At 40.8% G+C, this 27,794-nt stretch overlaps 1 long non-coding RNA gene across 1 annotated transcript in view; it reads right to left on the bottom strand.

The window, feature by feature from the left end:
- Window positions 1–497: 497 nt before the first annotated feature.
- Window positions 498–27,794, bottom strand: part of LOC105739749 — a 180,986-nt gene continuing 153,689 nt past the window's right edge. The window contains exons 5-6 of the long non-coding RNA XR_001115706.2: window positions 11,106–11,214; window positions 498–1,029 (exon numbers count right to left, since the gene is read on the bottom strand). This is a non-coding gene — a long non-coding RNA (uncharacterized LOC105739749). The remainder of the gene's footprint in view (window positions 1,030–11,105; window positions 11,215–27,794) is intronic.

Raw genomic sequence — 27,794 nt, 5'->3', positions numbered from 1 at the left:
AAAGGACTGGCTGTTAATCTTTTACCCAAAGCTCAGCTCCACAGTAACGCTCTTTGCGGTGCCCCTGCTAACTGGGGGCAGAAAATGTGGAAACATCACATATTTGCCATAAATCTGCTACTTTTTATGTAAAAACATTCACGACTGGCTTCATGTTTTAGTCCTTACTTTCTCTCCCTCTTGCTGTATCCATTTTTATAACCCCCTGTTCTCACATGTCAAAACAACGTAACTAATCACTCTGTCACCTTGATCCCCTGCAAAGACGCCTTCTCCACTGATTCCTCCCACCCGCCTTCGCCATCTACTTTTCCCACTGTTCCCTCCAGGGCAGCAGACTCTTGCATCCATAGTCACCAGGGCACACAGATCTCATTTTCTTTATGATTCATCTCCCAAGAGGAGAAATGACCAGGATCAAGAAATGCATATGTGACATTGCTAGGGAAATGTGGCTTCAGACAAGACAGCAGTTGGCAGAAATGGAGGTTACTCACTTTACTCAAAGCGAGGAGCTGGGAGAGGTTGCCTTGGGTGGGGGGTTTTACTGGTTTTCATATTTATCAATGGGGAGTGCTGTTAATGAATTGCCATCCTCCAAAATCAAACCATCAAGGTTGCATTTGGGCACTGAAGAACTGCTGGTTTCAGAAGTGCCCCTGTTGGTCTGACAGTTTCTCATGATCAGGAAGTGTCACTGGGTGATCCAGATACCAAAGTCTTGTGAGCCCCTTTGTGCTCTCCTCTGATTGCTCGGGAGCCTTTGACACACTACACTTCGTCTGTCCTTCTGTCCCTTTCTTCATTTGGTTTCCAGAGACCACAAGCTTCTGGTTTTCTTTCTACATCCCAGGACATTCTTTTGCCAGGTCTTCCTCTTCTTCCCAATCTCTAACAGTTTGAGTAATGTAGAGCTCAGACCTTGAACCTCTTCTCTATCTATTCCACCTGCCTTTGTTATCTCTCTCCTTCATAGATTTAAATGTCAGGTTGATACATAAGAAACATCTGATGATCAATCTTTTTCACCTGTAAAAAAAAAAAAAGACAAGTGCAATGGTCCTACCTAATGCTATATAGGATAACTCCCAAATCTTTATCTCTATCCCCTGACCTCTCTCTGAACTTTAGACTCTTACCCAGCTGCCTACTTAGACACCTCCACTCAGACGTCTAATTGGTATGTCCAGATCAACCAAAGCAGTTCAGAGTAAGACTTTAGACTTCCCTGCCAAGTTTGTTCCTCTCCCAATCTCCCCCATTTCAGTTAAGGACAACCCCACTCCTCTGGTTGCTCAGATCAAGAACCTAATAGTCATCCTGGCTTCTTCTCTTTCCCCCACATGTTACAGAAGTGAGTTCTTTTAGCTCTCACCTCACTTCTCACGTCTTTGCTCTTATCATCCTAGGCCAAGTTTCCTGGGGTTGTTTCCTAGATTAGTGTAATGACATCCTAACTGGTTTCTGCTTCTGCCTCTACCCTCGGACCTTCTATAATCTACTATCTTTACAGCAGTCAGAGTGATCGCTCTGAAGCATACATCACGTTGTGCCATTCTGTCCAGCCCAAATACTCCAATGTCTTCCAATAATGCTCAGAATAAAATCTAAACTCCTTACTCTGCCTATTTCCCAGGCCCTGCCCATGTCTCTAATCTTCATCTCCTTTGCCTGCTTCACTCAGCTATAAATCAAAGCCTTGCTACTTCCTACTTCCTCTGCCTCTGACACTCTCACTCCACTCATTCAAGGGTGTTCAGTATCACCTCCTCTGGAAAAGCTTTCATAGACCATCCCATTATCAGTAATACTTATCCCTTCATCCTGCCTTCTTTAATATGCTGATCACATGATAGTATATGATAGAATGACTTGTTTATATGTTTATTATCTACCTACCAACTAGAGCCTAAGTTCTGTGAGGGCAAATATTGTTGTCTCCGTCAGTGCCCTTTCCTGGTGCCTGGCACATGACAGATGCTCAGCAAGTGTTTAAGTGAATGAATGAATTGATGAATGAGTGTGCCAGGCCCCCAGCTCTGTATCCTGTGAGAGCTCAATACAGACTTGATGCTTGAAAACCTTGAGCCAGAAGAACTTTGAGCCAGCAGTCTAATAATGATGTGGGATTAGGATTGTACTGCAATGTGAGTTTGTAGTTTTTAGAATACTTCCTTATATATGATAACCACTACCTCCTCTTCCCAACAGAATGGAGGATCCCAGGGAGGTCACTTCGCCATTTCCACTTTCTCCAGCCAAAACATTCAAGTTTTTATTCTTCATATTCTTCATGCAGTGACCATGACATCATTGGTGTTGGCTATCACAGCCACACACACACACACACACACACACACACACCACATCACACCAATAATGATAAAAATAATAGCAAACTTTCAATAAGATCTTGCATTGAAGCAAGCACTATTCTAAATTTTTACATATATGATCTCATTAGGATGGCTTAATAATCCTATAAAGCAGGTGCAGATTTGATCTCCACAATCAGGTGAGGAAACTGAGGCACAAAAGGGACTAAGTAACTTTCCAAAGTTTACACAGGCAGTAAGAGAACAGACCAAATATTTCTGAGGTTTTCAGTTTAGGATAAGGTCTCTAGCGATGCTATCCATAGAAAGTCCCAGTCTCCTACTGTCCCCGCTGCCAGATTGCTCAAAGCTCTGAAAATCCCATAAAGACAAGGGCAATGAACATTAAGGGCCTCCTATGTTACAGGGAGAAAGACCCTAGGTCCCCATATCCACCAAGGTGATGTGCTTCCACCCAAAGTATGACCAAGACAGTGACACAATAGGGCCGTTTTCCCTCATTTACCCTCTAAGGGTGCTCCGTGTCACTCAGAGCTGGCCATGTTTCCCAGCCCAGTTAAAGGACACGTTTGCCTCACATCTTCAAGTGAACAGCCAGAATCCATGTAGCAATTTCCTCTCCCTCACCCTCCCTTGTTAGCTTAGCTCCATCTGGTAAAGAGGAGTCCTGGTGCCCCTGGTTCTCAACCCCCTCACCTGACAGGTAGCACCTAAAGAAAAAGTCATTCTGAAAAAAATCGCATCGCCTGCACTGCTAAGGACAAGGAACGCTCAGGGTCATGCATTGCTATGGTTTGGCTATGTCCCCACCCAAATCTCATCTTGAATTCCCACATGTTGTGGGAGGGACCTGGTTGGAGGTAATTGAATCGTGGGGGCAGGTCTTGTCTCATGCTGTTCTCCTGATAGTGAATAAGTCTCACGAGATCTGATGGTCCTATAAGGGGGAGTTTCCCTGCACAAGCTCTCTCTTTGTCTGCTGCCATCCATATAAGACATGACTTTCTCTTTCTTGCCTTCTGCCATGATTGTGAGGCCTCCCCAGCCACATGGAACTGTAAGTCCATTAAACCCCTTTTTCCTGTATAAATTACCCAGTGTTTAGTATGTTTCTATCAGCAGTATGAAAATGAACTAATACATGCATTGATGCCCGCCTCCTGCAATCCTGGCAGTGGGACCAACAGGCTGCCTAGAGGCTGCTGCTTCTCACACAGGGATAGCTGACAAGGCACAAGGGCATTGCTCCCAGCAGGCTTCTGCCCCCTCCCTGGCAGTGCTAGGCCAGAGAAGAAAGAGTGGGAGAGAGGGAGGGATGTCTCTCCAAGTAAGAGAGCAAGCAAAAAGATAAATGGAACCAATTTCAAAAGGAGTTACAGGGCATCTGGGGAAGCAAGACCCCTGACTTATAGTTAAGGCTCTGAAGCATCAATTAATATGCTTCACGTCTACCCCACCTTGCTCTTGGATGCACCAAATGCTTTCAGGAATACCCCCAGGGTCCCCTCCTCACAGCTAGACAGGACTTACTTTCCACAGCACTAGAAACAAAGACTGCCAATACTCAAACTTTATGTGCAAAAGCTGCTTGTCTAAACCTGGATACAGAAAGATTTAAAGGCATACTTGCAGTGCAGTTTTTCCAGAGAAAGTGGGATATAAAGGAAGAGGGAGGGAACAGGGAGGGAGAAAATATTAGCTTAAGAAATCTCAAGCCACTGACGCAGGAAGAACCCGGTGCTAGAGGGAAGTTGAGTTGTGACTGAGGTTTTCTTTTTGCAATCCTACAAGGTGGTTAATGCCAGCCAATGGTGGCCAGCTCATTATTGATGGGTTGCCCAGGTTGGAGTGACTCATCTATGCCCCAGACTGCCCCTCCACATGGATCATCCCCTGTTTAACAACCTAGGAAGTTGGTGAACCCCTTGCCAAGCACCAATGAACTTCGAGACTTTCAGAAATCACAACCTTTGTGGGTATCAGTCTCCTCATCTGCAAAATCAGGCACTGAGAAAATGATTTCTAAGGTCCTATGTAGTTCTAATATTCTGGAATTCCATAAAGGCCTATAGTGGGATATTATTGAGAAAAAATCCTTTGCTCATTTTGGAATGGTTGCTAGCAATTCCCACAAAATAAGCAGTAGAGTCTCCCACATAACCTAGTTTTTAAATTTTAATCAAAGCCCATGAACTGAAAATAATCAAAATGTGTACTTCGGGAAGGGGCTAATTGTTTATTAATTTCATTATTACCCAGATATATCCACCATCACTCATGAGATCAATGACATATGATCATCTTATTGGTCATCTTCAAAATGATTTACTAAGTAATGACTAGTTGCCAAGGACTATGGTGGGAACTTTAGGGAATGCAGAAAACTAATATTATATTGTCTCCATCTTTAGGAGAAAAAATGACAAATCTATATTTTAAAAATCTAGAAACTAATACAGGAAATTTAGAATCATAATAGAATTTTTTTTTAAGTTTAAGACTGACTACTGTTCATTTCAATGTTGACAAGTACAGATGTCCAGGTAATGCTAAACTTTTGAAGCACAAATGAAAATGTACAATATTATTATCACTAAATTATATGGCTATAAACAAGTAATCACTGGTGCCCTGCAAACGTGCATAGAATATTTACCTTAGCCCACATTTTGTTTAGAGAAAAATCTAGTCTTTCTCCATAAGATAATGCTCAGGTTGGTCATTTTAGTTTCAATACTATATAGACTTGAGATTTTTACCTACGACAACCTTGTAGACAGAACCGGCTATATAATGTGTGGGGTCCAGTGCAAAATGGAAATGTGGGATTTTTTTTGTTTACAAATTATTAATACTAAGAATTTTAAGATGGCAAAAGCAGGGCATTAAACCAAGTGTGGGCCCCTTCTAAGGTCAGGGCCTGCTCGTAGATTATCCAGAAGTAGCCATGGCTGACATTTAATGAGTTCTTGCTGTCTGCTGAGCACAGCTCTAAGAGCTGTACATTCATTAACTCTTTTAATCCTCAGAACAACCCTGGCGGGGGAAGTACTATTATTCTCTACCTATAATAAGGAAACAAAGGCATAGAAAAGTTAAACATCTTACCCATGGATCCATGGACAGGAAATAGAGCCAAGATTTCATGACAGGATTTTGAGGCAGACTGGGTTCAGGTCCCATCACATTGCTACACTATGCTGCTTCTAGTAGTCATTCTCCCAGACTGAGTCTGGAAATTATACTAATGGATTTCCACTCCACAGAGTCTTTTAATTTTCTTCTCTCCTAAGATTAACACTGGGCTTGAGTAACTCTGAGGTTGTCACAGTTCCAAGGAACTGCAATGACTAGGGGCCTTTTGCATATGTGTGACTGGATGGATGTGGGCGAAGTAGAGTAAGCCTGAATGCAGAGAGCCGGGCATAGTTTTTCTTAGACTCCCACATGTTATTGAACCCCCACAGTTGAAGCCTGCTGAAGCTTCACAGCTAAGGCTCTGGGTAAAAATGGCTCAGACCAAGAAGGCCCACCAGACTCCAATAAGCCTGGTTCCGTTTCATGCTGGAAGGATGGGGTCTCTGGGCAGAGCTGGGCTTGCCTGCAGCAACCTTGACTTCTAGCTCATGGCTGTGGCCTTGCTCCTGGGCAGGAGGAGGAACCTCCATGCCAGGCACTCCACCTTCACCATAGAGGGCTGTGAGTCAGCCACACAGAGTGGAAAATGAAGAGCACTGTTCTTGGAGGGAAGAACATTAGGCAGCCTGGCCCTCTGCTTTCTAGAACTGTGATTTTCCAACTTCAGTTGGGCACAAAGATCAACTTTAAAAAAAAAAAAAAAAGTTGGCTCCCATGCTTACTTTTTATATAACAAGCCTTTCAGGATTTCTGACATAGGTGATGCATTCTTCAAGAATCACCATCTAGAAAATGGATAACTTTAACATGATGGGAGCATTTCCAGGGGAGGGTCGGTGATCACTCTCCTTCACCCTCAGAGATGAGCCAGCTACAGCACCACTTCTAGCAGGGCTTAGACAAGTCGGATGAGACACCTGAAGGAGGGAATGCAGCCCCCAGCTTTCTACATGGATGCTAGAGTCCCAGGTCATTCTTTTTTAACTTCAGCTAATAATCTTAATCAATATTTTTATTTTTACTGGAGTATAAATTGTGCCTCCCACCGTGACCTGCCATCCACAAAATCATGAAGGTTTCCATGCAAACTTTTCTCCTTATAAAGGGTTTTCAGGCCTCTTCTTTCTCTACCTGCTGTTCCTTCTAAATACTATTTGGCTTGAAAAGCTCTAATTTTGAGGAAATTCCTTTTTGTCAGAATGGATCAGAGTCATCAAACGCTGTTGATGAAACAGACTTTAGAGAGCATTCAGCCTGGCACTTTTACTCTATAGACAGGGAACTGAAAGCCAGATGAGGCCACAGCTGACTAGAGTGACATAGAGTGGGGTCCACACTCACATGCATAGGTGAGGCCACTGAGCAGACCCCGCATACTCACAGTTCATGCAACCCAAAGATATCCCTTCTCCCCACAGTGCCACATCATACCCAGTAAGCTGACACCGACCGCAGGGCATGTCTAGACTCTCTTCACTGGATTTCCCATTAAAGCAATGCTGAAAACAGTGTTTTTAAATCTCTAGAAATGAATGGATATCTCATATAGCAAGAATATAGCAAGGGGGCCGGAAAAGTCCACTGTGCACATGTTTTCAAAAAAAAGTTATAAATAAACAGAATGATCAGAAACTGGATTAAACTTCCAAGTCGAGAATGAGACATGGAAGATGAAAGGCCTGACTTGTTCCTAACTAGCCGGGCTACGGCTCAATTGTATAATCCTCTCCTGGCTACATGGCTTGGAATTCATAAAATTTTGGACTTTTAGAACTGAAAAAGATCTTAGAGAACTTGTCTAGCCCAACCCCTCACACTGGGATAGTAAAACTGAAGCTCAGAGAGATGAAGACACTTGCCCGAAGTCACACAGCTCATATTTGTTAGTCAACCGGGGTTATTCTTGCAGCTACTGAAGGAACCACAGTGGATGGGTTATTTGGTAATTGGCAAAGAAAACTTATTACCTAGTAGTTTGATATCGTTCCTACGTGGTATAAAAATTTCAAACAGATCACCTAGTAGGGAAATGTAATCACAGTTTTTAATTAACATAAAGTCTCTGAGACATTTGTTGTTGTTATATTACTTTTATACAGTGTAAATCAATTAGCTGCAATGGGCTAGTGGGTGCAGAGAGTGGCAGTCAGTCACTGGGCAGATAATTGCTCTGTTGCTGAGATTAACACCTTATCATGCTATTAGGACTGCTTATGAATCTTGTAGTCCCGACGAAGCCTACAATTTAGGGACTATCCATTCCAGCTGTCTCCATTTCTATAGCCTCCTACATGCAAACAATTGTTGCACTAAGTGCTGCATTTAATTAAAGGCCCTTCCCATGTCATGGCTACAGTCACAGGAAAGACAAGAGACCTCGTTTGTTTCAAAAAAAAAAAAAAAAAAGCACCTCTTGCTGGTGATTAGTTAGTGTTAAAGCAATCAGGATTAAAGTCAGGGAGGCCACGAAAGAAGGATAAGATATTGATGACTGTGGAATTGTCAGTTGGAAAGTACATACATACCTTTACTTTCATGTGTTAGTAAGAAATCAGTGATGAGAAATATGAGCCTGGGTTTCTTCTCACTTTAAAGGGTCTTATCATCAAAACCTGGAGTGCTCCGCCTCTTCCCAAAAGTCCGACCAAGCATCTTACCAGAATTGTTTTTCACTAGCAGATTCCAGCATGAGAGGTCAGAAATTGGGGATTGACTAGGCAGGTTGGGGAAAGCACGAACCAAGACGTTCAGATTGGTTTGTTGTATCCAAGTAAAGAGAGAAATTTATCTCCAAGAGAGCTCTGATTATATTTTAACAGAGGGAAGCTTTCCCTGGGACAATTCTTACTGGAATAGGAGACACCCCCTCCCCCCAAAAAGTCAAACAGGCAACAAATAATTTTACCATTACCAGGTAATATGTGTTAATTGCTCAGTTTATATACTCAGAATGCCATACCATTAGAGACTGTGTATGCATTGTAACTAGAGCATTAATAAATTTAAAATGTGCCTATTAGGATGACAGCTTTGGAGGTGCAAAGGAATAACAGTTATCACTTGGCAGAAGCCGCTCTCACCCCATCTGCCGAGACTTTGCATACATTTTCAGCTTCCTGAGCAATGATTAGGCCTGTCAGAACCTCTTTAACCTTCTAACTGCTGGTCCCCACTGGCCGTAATTAGAGACTAATGAATTCAGAAGATGCAGGCCGTGAGGAAAACTGCCTTGACAGTTTGTGTACAAATTAAGCCCCAATTACTTCATGCATCTTTTGCATCGCTGATACAAGTCTCTGTTATTATTTTTGAATATGGTCATTTTAGCAGAAACGAAGAACTTGGCTAATGTATTTTGTCATTTTTATGGCTCATCATAAAGAAAAAACATACTGGGTGGGTCATGAATATGTGAAATAAACTACAGCAGATTATAAAAAGAAATTAATTTTCCTTTTGGGAATACCCTACCACCTTTTCATCTCCCCCGATGGATAAACTTATTAATATGGTTATTTTTATTCTGATAATATCTGCCATTGAAGGAGCCTGACTGACGAGCAGGTAGTTTGGCTTAGGTTTAGCCTACGAGTAAGGAGCATTTGGAAGTGAGGTGGCCCTTTATTGCTAATCCCGGTATAAAGACTGCTTCGAGAATATTGTCAGAAAACTCTTTGTTCTGTGCCCTTACTTGCCCTTCCACCTTCAACGGCCATGGTGAAAAGTTTGTAACTGCAAGAGGCATAGCTTTTAAATGACAATAGAAAGGTCCAATGTCACATTCTTTAAAAAAAAAAAAACTCTCAAAACGATATTGAATCTTGTTTCAGCCCCACGGGTCAACCTGACTAGATATTCTATTTTAGTCATTTGGGGGATCCCTTCCCCTACTCTTTTACTTTATACACAAAAATCCTGGCTTATCTGTCCTCAGAAAGCCAGGGGAGTAGGCCCCACATGTCCGCAGGATAGTCATCACGTTTCTGGCTATTTCTTTAGCTACAAGATGCTGCTGTTGACAGTGGGTGCTGCCAAATGTCTTGGTCTCTGTTGCTCTGGGCAGCTCAAAGATCCCCCTGCCAGTGGTCCTTCCCTGCTGAGGACCAGTCTCCTAGAGCCATCCTTCACTAAAGTTCCTGCATGCCAGAGGGCTCCTATTCCTGCTCCACACCAGCCTCAGACAAAGTTAAGATTCTTCCTTCTGTCTGGCCACCTTCAACTCCCCAGCTTAAAGCACTTCCCTTCATTCTCTCTGGTGGTAGGCAGAATAATCCCACCCTGCTTTAAAAAAATGTTTATGTCCTAATCCCCAGAACCTGTGAAGATGTCACCTCACATGGAATAAGGGACTTTACAGATGTGATTAGGCTAAAGATCTTGAGATGGGGGGATTATCAAGGTGGACTCAGTCTAATCACAAGATCCTTATCAGAGGACGACTGGGGGATAAGAGTCAGTAGTAGGAGCTGTGACAATGGAAGCAAGAGGTTGGAGTGATGTAAGGAAGGGGCCACTAGCCAAGGAATGCAGGTGGCCTCTAAGAGCTGCAAAAGGCCAGGCAATGAATTCTCCCCTGAAGTCACCAGAAGGAGCTATCCCTGCAGACACCTTGATTTCAGACTTCTAATGTCTAGAACTATAAGACAATAAATATATATTATTTTAAGCCACTACATTTGTGGTAATTTGTCACAATAGCAGGAGGAAACTAATATAGCTTTCTCCTATGGAAACATAAAGATTTGTGTTTGTATTATAATAATTATAATTCCAATAATAATTAATATAACAATTTATTTTATATAAATTAATAGTATCTGTCTTCTTATCTCTATGATTGAAATCATGAGCTATCTTCGTGAGGATGTTATGGTAACTAAGGGAATTAAAGAATCAATTGGATATGTGGACCAAAGTAGATATGCAATAAAAAGTTGACAAAGTACAGCTCAAAAGTGAGTCTTAGTATGAATATGAGCCAAGACAGTGTCAGCCTCTACCTGGCTTCCCCTGCGCTAGGTCCTCACAGCTGGATCTTTAATGGTCTCTAGATGCAGGCTCCAGCCCACCTATTCTTGAATGGCAGGAAGCAGTAGTTTCTTGTCTAGTGGACCTAAACTTGACCTACCTCCTCTTTTAGGCTCCGAATACTGTAACCAAGACTCATGTATTTGGTCTGTGGTATCACCTCCAGGTCTTCTTCATAGCCAAAAATTATCTGGGTCTCAAGTTTAGTGAGCAAGATACTGGAGTTTGAGTAGCTCTAAAATTATAGTGAATCTGCCTACTGTGTTGGCTTCACCTTGGGACTGGGTATTTGCCTAAGACCTTAACCTTAGGGGGAAGAAGCCTTAATTCTATTTGCTTCACCTGTTGAGGACTCCTGTTCTGGGACCAGAAACTACATCCTCAACCCAATCCATTGACTGGGGCCATAAGACCCCACGTCATACTTGTTCATCCCTTTCTGGGCCCTATGTCTTTCCTCTTTATCCCCCAAATTTAACCACATTCATCAGCCATCCTTGGATAGATTCTTGAGTGAATATCAAAAGCTAGCTTGACTGGGGGGATTTGATCCACACCTTAACACCTGCTGCTCTACCACTGAGTTGTTCTCTCCAGACCTACCTGAGTCATGTTGTCCATTTTCCCGAGACCATCAAGTTCCCATCCTGTATTCTCCTCTGCTTATGTTCTAGGTTGCCATCAGCACATCTGCTTATGTTCTTGGCTGGCTCTGAGTCCAACGAGTAAAGAGAAAGGCTAAATAAAGATGGCCATGGCTGAAACATTGACTTAGAAACTCATTTCATTAGAGTGATTTATTAAAAAGCAGTACTTAGAAAAAGCATATTATTCATCTCTTCAACATGATTGCATTAGAGCGATTTTTTTCTGGTGACAACTTTCGAGGTAGGCTTTTAAAAGAATAAACACAGTCTAGTGGAAAATTATGCCTAAAGTCTTGGCCTGCAGTGACAAGGTACAGACTGCTACTAACTGAGGCCTTCCCATAGACCTCCCCTTCCTGTGAACTCCTAACTTAGCTGCAGCCTGACAGAATAGTAATGAGAAGTATGAGAGTCCAGGAGCAGGGAGAAAAAATGGGTGGAAACAAGAGGCCCCAGACCCTGCCCACAACCCGGAAGACCCATGTGGGGAAACAGCTCTCCCGCCTTCAGCAGACAAGCTTCAGGGGATGCTGAAGAGAAGAGGGAGGACTAAACCTACAGAGCCTGGAGCTGCATTTTAGATTCACAGAACCCCAGAATGGGAAATTGTGGACCAGAAAGGCCAAAGCATGACCACTTTCTTCCCTTTGTGATGGCAACACAGCAGGCCTTCCTATCAGGCCTTCATGGCCATGGTCTTGAAATGAACTCAAGAAGTGCTACTGTGGGCCAGGATCAGAAGGTGTACCCCATGGATATCCAGAGCCCCAGGAGGTTACATGGTTTTCAATGAGCCCAGTATTATACCCTCATTCTCTCTCCTAGGAAAGTGAAAATCATTTCTATCATTCCTATTCAATTGTGGCTCATTTATTTGTTTGTGAAACTGACATTAACTAGGCTTCTGAAAGACCTCACCCACGGATGATGTTCTGAGCTAACACATCCTCCCTGCCACCTAGAAGAGTTTCTCTCCGTGTGTCTTTGACTCCTCATCCTCCACATCTTGGCTCTGGGATCTCCACACTCATTCAGCAGAGGGTCTTTGTATTTCAGAGGAGATTCGGTGCTCTTTATAAATTTAATTTACATGGAAGCCTGGTAAATAATTTAGGGTCTGAAGGGAGACAGGCCTGACCCCGCCACACCCTGGTGCTACTCTGCACAGAAATGTCACTTGACGTGTGAGAGACAGCATGCATGTAGCTGGCTGGGCTACAGGTCTCCTTCTGTCTCAGCTACTAGAGGTGGGGCAAGTCAGAGTGGCCCACTACCATGTGGATGGAAAGCTTTTGAGTCTCATTTACACCATATTTGTTTTTAGAGCATACCACAGAACTTACCTTTGAAAGGCTCATGCATTCTCTAGAATTGCTTCTGAAGTTAGAATAAAATTCCTCTTTCACATGGAAAATGTTAATTTCACCCAAAATGAAGTTAAATAAATTAAAGTGTGATAGGCTGGAGTGCAGTGGCACAATCACGGCTCACTGCAGCATTGACCTCCGCAGGCTTAGGTGATCCTCCCACTTCAGCCTCCCAAGTAGCTGGGACTACAGGTAATGCACCCAGCTAATTTTTTGTAGAGATGGGGTTTTGCCAGGTTTCCCAGGCTGGTCTCAAACTCCTGAGCTCAAACAATCCACCCACCTTGGCCTCCCAAAGTGGTGGGATTACAGGTATGAGCCACTGTGCCTGGCCATGGTTTTATATGAAAAAGCAAAGACTGTTCACCACAATGCTGGGACAAGTAAAGCCCTAACTCCAGTGCTCCAAAACTGGTCCATATAGGAGCATCCTCTCTGGCACTGTTCCAATTCATTGCCTTGTTATGTTTTTATAAGTCTCTATCTCACTAAAAGCATTTTCCTTTAAGGAGGGAGATAATTCATCTAGGTGTCTCTCTAAAATGCCTAGTTTACCAAGAGCAAAGTCTTCAAAAGACATTGCAAAATAAAATTAAAATATATCACTAACAAAACCTATTCTTAAGAGGTACCCCTAATGGTTAAAATATATTCTTAAAAGTTAATTTCTAATGGGGTCACTTCCATAGAGCCCTTCTTAAACACACACACACACACACACCAAAATGATTTCCTAAAACTGAGCGGGTCATTTTCACAGTATCTCTGCAGGCTTTCTGAAGATAAGGACTGTTTCCCGCATTCTGTAGTTGGTACAGCACCTAGTTCACTGAGACCATCCAGGGATGCACCACACATTTATTTAGTGCTTACTTAGGGCTGGGGAAATCGCAGCCATCAAGACAAAGTCTCTCATTGACATTCTAGTATGTGCTGGGAGGTGGGGGAGAGGGAAATAGATAATAGAGGAGCAAATAAAAAAACACCAGACACTATAAGGCCTATTAAAAAGTAGATGATGGGTGGTGACTAGAGGTATGAAGAGTGCCATTTTATATTGAGGTTCAGGAAAGCCCTCTCAAAATCGAAATTAAATTAAAAATGCAGTGTCCACATGACAAGAAGGAGCTAGTCGTGGAAGCATCTGGAGCAGGAGTGTCCTAGGAAAAGCCAACAGCCAGAGGCAGGACCGGCTTGGAATGCTGAGGAGTCTAAAGAAAGCCAGTGTGGCTGAAGTCTTTGAATGGCAAGGACAAGTTCAGGAAATGGGGTCGCAGAGGTGAGCAGGAACCTGATCACAGGGAGCTCTGTGGGTTTTGAAATATGTTTGGATTCTTGAAGCGGTAACAGAGGCCATTAGATGTCTTAGGGAGGGAAGAGACATCATCTGCTTTACGTTTTAGAGATCACCCCACCAATGGCTACGCTGGGGATGGAAGGCAGGTAAGAGGAAGCACTGGGCGACCAGTTAGGAGGCTGCTGCGGAAGTCCCATGGAGAGCCAGCCTTGCCAGGGAGGACAGCTGAGCAGGAGTAATAACTGCACTAACATCCCTCAAGAAATGCAGGAGAGGCTTTCTGCACAGAACAGCATGAGCAGGATCTCATGGAAGAGATCCTTTTCTCCAGGTATACCAAACTCTCAGTTCCAGGCTCACAGTACTAGTACCAGGCTCACAAGTTCATTATTTTCACATAGACATTCTCCCACATGAAGTTTATAAATGTTTTGCCAAGTTCCTCACTTGAGGGGGACGAGAGTGAGGCTGAGATGAGTGAGAAGAGGAAGAGGAGGGAGATGAAGAGTCTTTGAGCTCTTGCCTTCCCTTTTAACTCACATCATGGCTCCTAATACATATAAGTGTGGGTGTGTGTATCTTCATTATTTTCACATAGATATTCTTCCACGTGAAGTTTAGAAATGTTTTGGCAGGTTCCTCATTCAAAAACATTGTTTGGAATTTGATTGGGATTGCATTATATTTATAAAAATAATTTGGGGAAAATTGACATCTTTACTGAGTTGAGAACTTGATATACCTGGAGAGAAAGGAGTCCAAATAGAAAAAAGAAAAGAAACAAGAGAATCAAAACATGCCAAACACACAGGAGTCATCTTAGCAAGAGAGTAAAAAATGGAAGGCTTTTATAAAAAATAGTATCAACAGAGTTAAGGGACACAGAACAAGACCAGAAGGCATGTAGGTCTATCTTACACAATTGGATGGGCAGATTCAACTCAGTAAAGATGTCAATTCTCCCCAAATTATTTTTATAAATATAATGCAACCCTAATCAAATTCCAAATGATGTTTTTGAATGAGGAACCTGGCAAAACACTTCTAAATTTCATGTGGAAGAATATCTATGTGAAAATGATGAAGATATGCACAACCACACTTAAATGTGTTAGGAGCCATGATGTGTGTTAAAAGGGAAGGGAAGAGCTCATTGGCCCTTCATCTCCCTCCTCTTCTTCTTCCCACTCTTCTCAGTCTCACTCTAGCCCCCTTCAAATCCCCCTTCCCTTACATCACTTTCTAATTGATGTGAGCTAAAGAGTAAGTGTCCTCTCACACATAGTACTATAGCAGTGTTTTCTTCAAACTTTTTTGATTGATAAATATATGATGTATATAGAAATATACATATATTATTGAAACAAATGTTTCTGAAATAATACCTACTATTGCCATATGTGACTCACGTTTTTATTTTTTACTCTATTCTATCCAACCCTATTTGGCTAAGAAATTATATGTGGTCAGAACCCTCTTAATTGATTTTATAGCTCACTAATGTGTCAGGACCCATAGTTTCAAAAACACTGCCCTCAGGGACTCTGGTGATTTCAGTCACCAGCCCCGATCAGCAACCTCTTTGGCTGAATATTTTACCCAGTTTGCTTTAAAATAAGTTCAGGAAGCACTTCATTTAGATTTCCTGCTAGCCTGAGAATGGAGAGAACAATTAAATCTCAACTGCTCTGGAAACAAGAGAAGTGGAATTTATGGTTTGTTTGGTTTTTTGTAATGATGATTATGATTAAATAAAGCTCCCAGCAGTTCCTCAATGGGAGCCCAGCTCCCATCTCTGCTGTGGTTAGCTTTTCTCTTCCATCTGGTAGGCCCATTCAGCTCCTCTGTTCCAACAGCCAGTTTTTTAAAAATGGAAGGGGGACTAAAGAGCATATTTCACCTCATTGCATGGAAGACAGTAACCCTCTAAGGCAAGATATTTGTTTTTAACTGCATGGAACTGAAGCACCTTCTGAAAAAAAAATCAAGCTACAACTCTGTTCTCTCTATAAAAATTTAAAATCACATAGATTACCCATCTGGCATATCTCCTAATTATGCAGCTCTTAGTGGACTAATAGTCTCTTCAGAAGCAAAACAGTAAATATACAAAGGGAAACATGATTAATAATTTCTTTTTGTTCTGTCTTTCAGCACAAGTCCCCACTCATTCATGCTCTCCACTGAAAATGTTTCATAACTGTACCCAAAGACAGGCATGATGAACTGTCCCCTGACTATTTGCCCAAGAAAGAGGAGGGAGAGACACACAAGCAGAATTTACTTTTTAACAGAAAGGCATTAATAGAGCAGGCACCCTGCACTGGTTTTTATCTTTACAGCTGAGTGTGTGTGTGTGTGCATGTGTGTGTGCAAGTGTGTGTGCATGCACATGTGCAAATGGGACACTTTTTACTATGTTAACTTTTACCTCTATTTTATTATGTATCTGTTAAGTTCAATTTTGCTTCAACAAATCAGTTTTCTGAATAATTAAGTGAATATATTTTGTTAAACAAGCTATGCCACTTACACTTGAGACAAACCTTTTTTTTTTAAACAAAGCTGCATATAGGCTCATTGTTCCAGAAAATCTCATATCCTACTAGATGAATTTATGTGCACTCAGTCAAAATTGCATGGAAAACCTGATGAATTGTCAGTAATTTATCTTTCACGTTTTACTGTCATTTTCTTTACACTTTTGTCTCTTCAGCACCATTTCTACAAATGACAAGAACCTCTACTCTCTCACTCCCATTAAAAGAGAAGTCACTAGTTTCCTAGTATAAATGAATTTTGTGTGTAATTTCTATCATGAAAACGTTGAAGTGATGTGTTCCTTCATGAAAAAAACAATCAGGCTACAGCTTGCACAGTTAGTGACCTATTCAATAGTCACACCTATATTTTTCCTTGAGAATAGAACCTCAATACTTTTTTGAAGTGAAAATATAGCTAAATATTTGTTTTCTCAGATTCCTTTGACCCTTGGGATGACCATGTGACATATTTCAAGCCAACAAGACCTAAGCAGAAGCCAACCAGAAGTTTTCAGGAAGTCTTTATGTTCTTGATTTTGGGAGAGAGATATGGCTGGCACTCCCCTGCTATCTTCTTTCCCTGAGCAAAGAAGTGATGGCTGGAGCTGAAGCAGCCTTCTTTAGATCATGAGGCAAAAAGTAAGAAAATTACAAAGACATTGGCTCTGAGATCTCTGAACCACTGAACCAACAGTAGCAGCCCACTACCTTCAGATTTGTATTTTTCTGAGAAAAAAAAAAATGAAACCTTGTTTAAGCCATTGGTTAGTCAGGTATCCTGTTACTTGCAACCTAAATGAGAGGCATGCAAAATTTCACATGCAGTTCTACAGCCTCCAAATTCTGTGGAATGCCTCAGGAGCTGGTGCACAGGACCAGGCAAAGGCTAAGCTGGCAGGAGGAACTCTCCCTCTACTGGCACCAGATTTCCTCAGACTTGCTCATTTTTTTTATCTTATATATTGAGATTCCATGTGAGGATTCACTGGAGAGAAATTAATTCTTCTGTCAAAACTCTATGTTTAAAATCACTGGATTAGCTGCTTAAAGCAGAAGATTTATTGGCTTTCTTACAGGAAGAAATCCACAGAAAAGAATCACTAATGATGAGATTTTAGCAATATGGTGTCTGTAAGATGAAGGCATTTTAATAAGGAAAGTCTAGCCTGAATGCTCTCCTGACGCTATTACTTTCTATTCTTTCCACGTGGCCTGAGTATCAACCTGATATCATATAACTTTGCCAGTTAGGTTGGTTCATTGTTCTACCGAGAGGTGCAAAGAGGACCGACGTAATCCTATGTTGTATCTGAATACCAGGGATCAAATCCTGTGGAGAAGGTAAAACCAGAGAACCAATGAATATTTTAAAATTAATAACAGGTACTTCACAGGAGAAGGAGATTCGCAGAGGTGTCAGTTTCCCTGTCAAAACTTTAAGTTTCATAAGTGCATCTCTCTGCTTTTGTATCTCTCTTCTCCAGCCATCCTGGCCCTGGGGCAAGGCTGGGATTGTTGAATGTCTTGTGACCAAACACTCCGATGAGTTTCCTTCCTTTCTGAAGGAGCTTGAGGCATACTTTATGTCATAGTGATGTCTTGAAATGGTTCGTGTACCCTGAATTTTGGTATTCAAACTTGCATTTTAAGTTCATTATGGGCTCTCACAAGTTAAAACAAAAAGGTGAGAATGAGAAGAACGCCCATCAACCTCTCCTTGCCTCTCCTGTGCACACCCCCTCCCACCTCGGAACCTCATTCCTCCTGCAGGGTCAGTGTCATTTTGCTCACTACACTACCATTCTCCTCAGGTGTTCATTACCATGGAGTATGGGCTTTGGAACTAGAGAGGCCTGGGTTTCATTCAGGCTGTCCACTTATTGCCTGTGTGACATTGGGCTAGTTGCTTAGTTTTTCCTCCATGCTTCAGTTTCTTCATGCCTAAATAAGATATAAGAATAATACCGATCTAGTAGGGTTATCGTGGGGCTTAAATAACTTAAAATAGTTTAAAAGCCTAGAACAGTTCCTGGACCATCGCCAGTGCTGAATGAATGTTAGCCACTACTGTTGTTGTTGCCATTGTGAATTACCTGCTACCAAGCTTCATCTGCCTATTTGTAAATGGGGATAAAAATGCCCCCATACAATGAACTCTCAGCAAGTGGACAATACATCGACTAAGTAACTCCTGTTGCCAGCTCGTGCACTTTCCCCCACTAGAAATGCCTCTTGCTTAGGTTCTGCCTGCTCGGAGCTTCTCAGCACCTTATAGCCTGCATTAATTCAAACTTCCTTTTCAAAGTCTTCTCTAATGTCAGTAGTCCATCTTGTCCTCTCCTGCCACAAATAATGATAACTATTAATATCAGTACCTCCCAATTTAGTACAAGGTCATAAGTTGTCTTTTATTGTTCTTTACCACTTACAGTTTCCCTGTCAAAACTTTAAGTTTCATAAGTGCAAAGATTCATTCTTCTACACTCAATATGTGCTGGGCACATAATGAGTGCTTATTCAACATGTATTGATTGCCCTACTCATCTTTACTCTGAGTTTATATTTTTATATGCATATATGAAATTTCTTTCAAAAGAGGTTATAGTTGTAGTGAGCAAAGTACCAGAAAAGGCATCCACATGATCTCACCTAAACTAGAATTGGGCATAAACCCAGTATCAGAGGAATCTTGGAAAGGGTTTTCTTCCTCTGTAAGGCTGAGAGAAGGCAGGATTTATACCCCTGAAACAGATGAAAAAATGAGGCAGTATCTTCTTGATCTTATTTCATCAACTGGTATTCCCCCTTCCCTTAGGTCTTACCATGGCCAAATTCAAGAAACAGATGTTTGCATAAAAAAAAATCTCCCCTGAGTCAGTGTGGCTGTTTATCCAATTTTCACCCTGCCATCCAGACTTCGGTTATGTCCAACAAGGCCCAAACAACAAGTTGGAATGTACAAACTTGAGCCTGTGGAAGAGTTCAGGGAGAGGTGAGATGGCCCCACGTTAGGGATGCTAGAGAGGAGATCTCACTGTGATGAGAAGTGGGACAAGAAAACTTCTTTTCCCATTGAGAGAAAACTTTTTTCCCAGCTCAGGATCCACAAGCTGGTGAGCTCTACTGTTTTCTAAGTGAAGACACAGTCTTTAAGCGGCCCCTCTCTACTTTTATCACTTCTCTATGGTCTCCCAACAGGAAAATAAATGTTTAAGTTTTTTTGAACCTGATTGCTCCACAGAGCCGTTCCATATCAATGATCTGAGTATGTGCATCTCTCTTTTTTTGACTCCCCTGTTGAATTGGTCTACTGTGATTGTCACATGAACTATGGGTGATTGCATCAACAAGAAGATGGCTCTGCCATGATGATCCATAAATCAGTTAAGTTTGCCTATTGCAACTTCTTTCCTCCAACATGCCCCTAGCAAGTTGTTTTTAAAACACGAAGACTGGAGGAGATGCTTCTTAATGCAATTTATAACATCTCAGAGGTGAGAATTGAAAGCCCAGCTCTGATTGCAACATCTGCTGTGAACAAGAGCATCTAGGGACCTGCCATGAGATTTTTTGTCTTAAGGATGATCACCATGTATGTTCACAAATAAAAACGTGAAGCGTTCTGACAGCCAAGCAAACCGTGAAGAATTAAACCTCCCAAACAGGAAAACACACTCCAACATTCTTGCTACTATTCATTTGAGGAAACTACTTCATTCTGAGTCTCCTCACTTCCTCCCCCACAATCCCCACCATTGCCTTCCCAACCCTGCTCAGTTTTATCCCTCATAGACATGTTTCTGCACAAGGGCAAGATTCCATTTGGAGGCGGAATTGTCCAATTTTTAAGGTAACAGTTTCTAAATGATAAAATCAGACTTTCCAGCAAAGATGTTTGAGGCAGTGTGTTCAGTAGAAGTGAAGCAGGGCTTATAAAGTAACCTGCATCTCCCTAGGCAAAAGTTTTCAATGACTCGTCAGTGCCGTCCAAATCAAGTCCCTTGGAATTTCAGTCCCTCTGATCCCTGGCCTCAGTCTGTCCTTCTGATCACAATCCCAATTGCACTTCAGGTTAGCTCAAGACAACCTGGACCAGTCTGTGTTTCCACTTCCATCTTCATGTTCTTCCCCCAACTGTTTCACTTACACCAGCTTTTACACTGGAAATCCTCTTTACCCATTCACTGACCAAAATCCTACCTCCCTTCTGTATCTAATTCAAGGGCTCTGTCCTCAGGAGGGCTCCAGCTTCTCCTGATCTCCAGGCTGGATGTGATCGCTCCATTTCATACAGTCACATAGTCCTTGTCTTTAGCATGTATCACACTCCACCTTGTATTATGGACGCTGCCTCCTGCAACACTGTGGTCTCAAGAAGAACCTCCCATAACAAATTAGTGCACAATACAGTGCCTCGTATACGACAAACCATCAATAAATACATGATTTTGTAGGTTGATTCCATTCATGGAGGGATCAGGAAGACAGGAAAGGCAGTATCTAAGGGCCTGCCTCCCCTCCACCACCATATTTGTGCCCCTTTCACTGGCTAACTGGCAGTGAGAGATATTTTGGGGGAGTCCAGATGCAGGGACTATTAGCTTTTATTTTATTTTGACTTGTCAAATACTTACCTGGTTGAAAGCTTAAAATAATATAAGAAGGTATACATTACAAATTCAGCATGAGAACTTTTGCCTGACATCCCCCAAAACCAATCCTCACCAGTGTGATTCAGTTGACTCTACTAATAGCCCCACAACACTTCCATGGTCTTCAGACGTTGAAAAATGCATGCAATTGACAAATTACCTTGGATTTTTCTAGCCAGATTGAGCAATAAAAATAATGTATGTGTTTATCAAATAGGTTATCTGCTATCAAGTAGACAAAATAACAAAGTGATAAACTCTTTAATCAATTTGTTGCATCATGCAAACTTGGCCCCCAATCCAGTTCTGTTTTAGAGGCCAAGTGGTTAAAAGAACATCTTTCATACCATACTCTTACTACCAATTTTACTTAAATAGGGTACTGTATTAGATTAGTCAGGGTTCTCCAGATAAACAGCTCTAATAGGCTAGAGATATATAATCTATGTATTTATTTTAAGGAATGGGTTTACATGATTGTGGGGCTGGCAAATCGGTAGAGGACAAGAGGCTGGAAATTCAGGGAAAAGTTGGTATTGCAGTCTTGAGTCTGAAATCTACAGACTGAAAACTTAGGCAGGGTTTCCATGTTGCAGTCTCTAGGCAGAATTGCGTTTTCTTCTGGAAACCTGAGTCTTTGCTCTTAAGACCTTCTGCTGATTGGATGAGGTCCGCCCACATTATTACATGTAATCTGCTTTACTCAAAGTCTACTGATTTAAATGTTAATCACATCCAAAATACACCTTCACAGCAACATCCAGACTGGTGTCTGAAGAAACTACTGGGCACCACAGCCTAGCCAAAGGTGACACATAAGATCAACCATTACAAATGGAAACAAAACTCCAACTGAAGGTGGTTGGCTAAGAGGCATTTTTGGCATAGGGTAATATTGTTTCCCCACAAGCCTTGGGAAGCTCTTCATCCTGGCTAAGTTTCTTGAAACAACTAAGCCAAAAAGCTTACCGGACCCCAACTTGAAGCACTGGAAAGTTCTGAAAAGTTCCTTCAGTGCAGAATAGTAGAACAAAGTCCCTAAGTGCTTCTATATATCTGGAAAACACTTCAGAGACCATTCTAATGAATTTTAGAAAAGCATGGGCCAACACAATTTTCAAAGAAAAAAATCTCCTGACCAACCCCATTGGAAATAAAGTGTAATCATGTCACCAAAATAATTCTTAAATACTATAACAAGAAGTTGCTAATAGAATAAAGCTTAAACAAATAGATTGGGGGTGAGGTGTACTGTTCAATAAGAGAAAGATGATGTTCTTTCCCATCTTCCTTCCTTTCTTTTCACTTCTTTCTCTCTCTGGCCTTTAAATATTATTTTTTATGGCTTCTTGGCATAAGAAAAAGACTCTTTAAAACTATGACCCAATGTCAGAAAGAGAACAGAGTAGTCTCTCAAACTAATGGCTGTTGTTGAGGACTCCTTTAGTGATATTCAGCTAGGAGAAAAAAAAAAAAAGAAGAGAAAAAGAACTTTGCAATAAACGACCTTCACGGAAGAAGACTATTCATGTTAATTAGTAGCTCTTTTCAAATATGATTCATATATGCATTAGGCTATGCCATGCTGAACAATGCATACATTGTAGTAAACATCAAGACAAGTCTCAAGTATGGTTATCAAAATTTTAGAAAACTCTAGCTAGGATTTTTTCATAAGATTGTGACTTGCTGTTCCTGGTGCATTGCACAATAGTAACTCTCCTAATGGCTTTTAGCTTTTGCCACTGCCAACTTTTATATTTAAAATTCATACAATTATGGACAATTTGTGAACATTATGAGGCTTTTCTTTTTTGCACTGATTCTTACTGATTCACGCCAGCTTTTATCCTTAGCAAATCAAATGCATTTTGCTTACAACACTAGATTCATTCTCACATATTCCACTTTATTCTTATTATTAGTATTCCTTATTATGCATATTTAATTTAAGAATGCATTTTCTCCATTAAAAAATTAGAATATGCTGAAAGAAGTACTAGAAGGTGATTATTTGCTTTAGTTTGCTTTTATTAACTATGTAAGCCCTGATATGGTCTTCCCAAAGTTACAACCAAGAGATAAAAATGTTAAAAAGCAAGAAATAAGATAAAATAAAAATCTGCTTGAAAATCACAGGCATTTTTATGTAATGATGCATTTATAAGGTATCAAATTCGATAAGAGAATGGATTTTTAAAAGCTCAGTTTTATATGAATGGAGAAAGGCTATACATTTGCTGGAGTTTCTTAAGCAAATACACCACTAAGTATGGTTCGTCAGAAACTAGTCCAGCAAGATGCATCTTGCAAAAGTAAAAAGTCTGAAGTCAGATGCACACCTTCCCTACCTCCACCCCAGCTGCACAAAACACCTCAGCACGTTAAAGCCTTTGAGAATCCCCCCAGCACGCCCACATTATGGGAAAGACAGCCATAGTGCATTCAGCCTAAAGAAACTCGTCAATCCTCCAGACAGAGGGCTTCTGCCCCCCGACTTCAACCCCCACACCACTCTCTCTGACAAAACAAGGAAAATTACATGGGCAAAGGCTTAGCATTCATTCTTACAGTAAACCTCTTTAACAAAATAGCTAAGAATTTAGAGTCTGTGAGAAAATAATCAGTTAAAATTCCTTTCTTAATTTTGCAATTATTGACGTTAGGCTGTCAGCCAAGTGATTGGTTTTTTTCAGGTGTTTAACAAGTTTGAATCTTCCCCCTTCTACCCCAAAGTTATTGATTTAACTGGTTGTCTTAAAATTGTGAGGGCAAACCAAAGAACTGGGGTCTCATCCCTTTGTTATTTTGGGGAATACTTTCCTCCCTGGCCACCTCACCCTCATGCTTTTCAACACTACACACACCTGTTAACTTTGATTTGGGTCCTATATCAACCACACTGACTACAGTAGAGAAGAACAAAGAGCACATTTATTAATTTCTTGCTTATGCTGCTATCATTCATCAGTGGTTTAAGACCTTAAAATCTATAGATACCAATGGACTTTGTATCTACTATGAAATCTAAATAAGTTAATACTATGTAACATTTTGGGGGCACCTATTAAGAATCTGTTATATGAAAGACATTATATTAGCAACTTTTGATAGGTACTACATATTACCTAATCATAATACCCCTACAAGAGTTTTGGCCCACATTGCCTGGACAAAAATCCTGGTTCCTCCACTTTGTAGTTCTGTGAATACATATTACATAATACTTCTGTGCCTCAATTTTCCCATGTGAAAAATAGGGACAATAATAATACCTACCTCATGGAGTTATTGTGAGGATTAAATGTAAAACCCTTAAAACAGTATTCTCCAAAGCTAATTCCTCCCTGTAGATCCTGGATCCTATGCCTTTAGGGACCCCTAGGGTATTTCTCTTCCACCTGGTAACCCCTACCATTTTGGACTCTTTGGCTTCAGTCTTATAAGGCTTAAAAGAAAAAGGGGTAGGCCGGGCGGGGTGGCTCACACCCGTAATCCCAGCACTTTGGGAGGCCGAGGTGGGTGGATCACGAGGTCAGGAGTTCAAGACCAGCCCGGCCAACATGGTGAAACCCAGTCTCAACTAAAAAAAAAAAAAAAAAAAAAAAAAAAATTAGCCTGGCGTGGTGGCACTTGCCTGTAGTCCCAGCTACTCGGGAGGCTGAGGCAGGAGAAACACTTGAACCTGGGAGGCAGAGGTTGCAGTGAACCGAGATCACACCACTGCACTCCAGCCTGGGTGACAGAGCGAGACTCCATCTCAAAAAAAAAGAAAGAAAAAGAAAAAAGGGTAGAGCTCAACCAGTGTTAAAGTTAGTTCTGCTGAACTCCATACTCAATGTGCTCCCCACTAACAGTGCCTCCACTTCATTGCCTCACCACTCCTGTGTGGGTCCTAATATCTCAAAAGAAAATAGAATGTTTTAAGTTAAGACCAATAAATGCCTTGACAATAAAAATATAAACAGACCTTAACTAATTAGCTTGCTAATTACTCTCTCCTGAAGCCAATTTCTTTTAGTTCTACTAAGCCATGATCAAAAACAAAACATCAAGATATAGTAAAGGTGCTCTTTTTTGCTGTCCTGGCAATTAAAGCTAATCAAGTGCACAACTGATTGCACAGAGATCAGAGACTAATATTTGGAACATATCACTCATCTATATCATATATAAATTTTCTATCTAGTTTTTTAAAATAGGAGTAAGCGTAGCATGTGAAGGGAATCTTTCAATCGTCTAAATAATGATGCCATGATGAGCATCTGCAACCTAAGCTTAAATTATGAAATCCCCAATTAAAATATCAGAAATTTATCCAATTTATAAGCTTTTAATTTCCCTCTTTATAGGAGTCCAGGGATCTAAGCACTTATTTTCTTTGGGTGTTATTTCAAACAACATATTTTTGGGTTGATACTTCACCCCCAAATGCTGTGTCCATGTATAATTTTAAAGTAGTTGTAGGAGCCTATGAATTTGTACCTCTTGACCCTGCAGTGAGAGCTAAGTCAGATTAATCATGGCATTATTATTATGTCATGCATTCTAACAGTCAGCCTCTGGAAGAAAGTCATGTCTGCTGCAGTACAATTATCCAAGACTGATGATACAGACCAAAGTCATTATAATAAAATTTATTTGGCATAGATCTTCACAGCCACAGTTCCAACCTCACATCCCACCTAATAGGCACATGGGATTCTACTTAGCAGGACTACATTTTCTACCAATATAAAGGAAAGGGTCCTTAATGGACACATTATATTCAACGTAATATAATCCTTTTAGCAAGGGAAGACCTGGGAGGTTGCTTGATGGAGATAGATCTGTACCATGAGTACCACGCCTCCATCTGTTGGAGAGGGACCAGATTTAGTGGTGGTGCTTAGCAAAACCAGACAAAGACCTATCCATGATCAGGGCATAAGTAACTCCATTTTCTAATTTCTCCACATTGAAAGTCCTTGTCAAATATCTGTGAGGTCTGGATAAGAAACTGAAATGGAGATGATAATCAGTAGTCAGTAGCAGCACCATCCTTCATGCACATCATAGGACAGGTGAGGCTGAAACCCACTGAAAGTGTGCAGAGGGTTCCTTTGGTCTGAAATGTTCTGCCCATCCCTTGACCCTCTCCTGTTTCTCTTGAATCCTTTATGCATCCCTTGTTGATGTCTATGGTACCCTCTACTTTCCTCAACTACCAGCCCCATCCAGGGTCCTCTCTCAGAAGATGCCATTGTATATTTGAGAAAAATTTGAGGTAATCAGACACGGCTACCTCAGCCTCTTACGGACCCACCTCTAATTTCCCAGTGTCCTATTTTTACTGTTTTGAAGCCCATCTGTATTCTGGATCCCAAAAATTCCTTAGCATTTTGAAATCTTCAATCTCTTCTCCTTGATTCTCTCTGTTTCTCTCTCTCTCTCTCTCTCTCTCTCTCTCTCTCTCTCTCTCTCTCACACACACACACACACACGGAGAGAGAGAAAGAGAGAGAAGAAATTGCAGTTTTGTCTCTAAGTCTCCTATGACAACACAATATTAAGTAGAAGAAGATACAAAAGTAAAGGAGTAATTCAGATTGGGTAGACCTCATTAAGGAGGGAATACCAAAAATAATAATTTTTAACATTATTGTTGTATAATTTATATAATGTTAACTACATCCATTTAAGGTATACAATTCAATGGGTTTTGAGAAACATATATTTGTGAAATCACCACCACAATCAAGATGTAGAACATTTTCAAAATACCCCAAAATTCATGTACGCTGTATCATTCATTCCTCCCTTTATTCTTGGCCACAGGCAACTACTGATCTGCTTTTTGCTGTTACAGATTAGTTTGCTGTTTCTGGAATTTTATATTAATGCAAGCATACAGTATGTGCTTCTTTGTATCTGGCTCCTTTCACTTAGCACAATCACTTTGAGATTCATTCATGTTAATGTGTATATCAGTAATTCATTCTTTTTAGTGGCTGAGCAATATTCTATTGTATAGCTTTGCCACGATTTGTTTATTTATTCACCTATTGATGAACATTTGTATGATTTCCAGTTTGGAGCTATTTCAAATAAACTGCCATGATCATTATGCTGATACTTTGCATGGGCATATATTTTCACTTCTTTAGGGTAAATATCTAGGAGTGGAATGGCTGGTGGTATGGTAGGCACACTATATTACCTTTTTAAGAAACTGACAGTTTCTTACAGTCCCACCGGCAGTGTGTGAGAGTTCTGGTTGTTCCATATCTTTGAACATTTAATGTTACAAGGTTTTATAATTTCAGACAGTCTAACATTTAATATTACAAGGTTCTATAATTTCACGTGCAGTAGCATCTCATTGTGCAATAATTTGCAGTCCCCAGGTGATTTTTGACCATCATTTCATCTGCTTATTGCCATTGGTAGATCTTCTTTTGTGGAGTGTATGGTCAAACCTTGTGCTCATTAAAAAAAAATAGATTGTCTTATTATTGAGTTGTAAGGGCTCTTCATATATTTTGAATACAATTCTGTTGTTAAATGCATGTATCAAAAATAATTTAATTTTGTGACTTGCCTTTTCATTTCTTAATGATATCTTTGGAAGAGAAAAACTTTAAATTTTGACAAATTCCTCTTGTCTTTTTTTCAATGGTTTTATCTTTTCATGTACTATCTAAGAAATCTTTGCCTGCCTCAAGGTCCTGGAGATTTTCTCCTATGCATTCTTCTAGAAGTTTTGTAGTTTTAGCTTCCATATTTAGATCTATGGTACAAAGTAAT

Source organism: Nomascus leucogenys, chromosome 5 (assembly GCF_006542625.1).
Source record: "Nomascus leucogenys isolate Asia chromosome 5, Asia_NLE_v1, whole genome shotgun sequence".
NCBI classification, from domain to species: Eukaryota; Metazoa; Chordata; class Mammalia; order Primates; family Hylobatidae; genus Nomascus; species Nomascus leucogenys.
This window is presented reverse-complemented; position numbering and strand designations above follow the sequence as displayed.